Genomic DNA, 2063 nt, shown 5'->3' on the forward strand with positions numbered 1-2063 from the left:
GAACTAAAGAAAGGCTAAGGCCGGGCGCCTTGGCTCACACCTGTAATCGCAGCATTTTGGAAGGCCGAGGTGGGCGGATCACCTGAGGTCGGAGTTCAAGACCAGCCAGACCAACAAGGAGAAACACTGTCTCTACAAAAATACAAAATTAGCCGGGTATGGTGGCGCATGCCTGTAATCCCAGCTACTCAGGAGGCTGAGGCAGGAGAATTGCTTAAACCTGGGAGCCAGAGGTTGCAGTGAGCCGAGATCATGCCATTGCACTCTAGCCTGAGCAACAAGAGCTAAACTTCGTCTTAAAAAAAAAAAAAAAAGAAGAAGAAGAAGAAGAAAGGCTAAAATGTAATCAATGTAAAATAGGCTGTGATGTAATTCATGCTTACATGCATATGGTAATCTCATACCAAAAGGATATAGCTAAATTTAATACAGAGAACACATAGATTTGTTTTTCTCTTCATTTTGGAGACTTGCTACTCTGAGCTTCTATCTATGCCTAGTGAAAATCTCCTAAGAATCATCACATCTATTTGTCTTGATTTATTTCATACAAATTGACCTTTTGTTAGCATTCATAGTACAAGGAAAATAAAAAGTGGTTACCTTCGATAGTGTATTAGTCCGTTCTCACGCTGCTATAAAGAAATACCCAAGACTGGGTAATTTATAAAGGAAAGAGGTTTGATTGACTCACAGTTCCACATAGCTGGGGAGGCCTTAGGAAACTTACAATCATGGTGGAATGCAAAGGAGAAGCAAGGAACTTCTTCACATGGCGGCAAGAGAGAGAAGCGTGAAGAGTGAATGGGAAAGAGCCCCTGATTAAACCATCAGATCTCATGAGAACTCACTCACTATCACCACTATCACGAGAACAGCATGGGGAAACCGCTCCCATGATCCAATCACCTCCCATCAGGCTCTCTCCCTAGACACGTGGGGATTATGCGGATTACAATTGAAGGTGAGATTTGTGTGGGGACACAGCCAAACCGTATCAAATAGCAAGTGCAATCTGTCTGGCTACTGAAAAGATATATCCATTATCAAATAATAAATTGACATTCTGATTTGCTTTCATTTTTTAGAGACAGGGTCTCACTCTGTCACTCAGGCTGGAAAGCAATGGCACAATCATAGCTCACTGAAACCTGGAAATGCTGGGCTTAAGTGATCCTCCCACCTTGGCCTCCTGAAGCACTGGGATTACAGGTGCAAGCCCCCACACCTGGCCACATTCTGATTTTTAAAATCATTTTCTTATAGTTTTGGTTAGTGTAAATTGCTTACACATAAATTTTTTACCGCTTATGCTTATATGAAATAATGCAATAGAACTAGAGCTTCTGACCCTAAAATGCTAAGAATGTATCATGGATCCATGTTAATATTACTGACCTATAAAAGTAACATGAGCTGTTAAGTTACTCTGAAATTGCTTCTTCTAAAACTGTATCAACTATGGATACTAAGAAAGAAGAGAATGAGGAGTGGGGAAGAGGAGGAGGAGGGAAAAGAGGAAGGAGGAGAAGAGGAGGAGGGAGAAGAGGAGGAGGGAGAAGAGGAGGATAACCAAAAGAGAGTTTCTAAGTAATGAAAAGAAGTTGTGCCTAACTTTGCTCCGTATGTAATTTAAAACATCAAGATACTGTGCCATCATAAGTATAAGGAAATACAACTAAGTGCAGATTTTTCCATTATAACCACATTAATGCTTTTTGAAATATCAAAAATTTCATTTTCCCTTCAAGATTTGTAACATCTTATCTTTTTTTTTTTTTGGCTTTGTCTCCTGTGCAAACTGGTTATAAATTCTTCCCATCTCTGTTTGCAGCCCCTTTGCAAAACTCCTCCCATCAGGAGATGGCATTTAGTTTTCCACTTCTTGAATCTGGGCTTGACCATTTGACTCACTTTGGCTGATGGGACATGAGTAAACTTGTAAGTAGAGGCTTAAAAAGTGCTTGTACTTTGAGATTTGGCATTTCTGTTTTTTGTTTTTCAGAATCTGGAGACAACTGTGGGTAGAAACCAGGGCTAGCCTATGGGAGGATGAGAGACAA

Source organism: Hylobates moloch, unplaced genomic scaffold, assembly GCF_009828535.3.
Source record: "Hylobates moloch isolate HMO894 unplaced genomic scaffold, HMol_V3 SCAFFOLD_740, whole genome shotgun sequence".
Taxonomy (NCBI): domain Eukaryota; kingdom Metazoa; phylum Chordata; class Mammalia; order Primates; family Hylobatidae; genus Hylobates; species Hylobates moloch.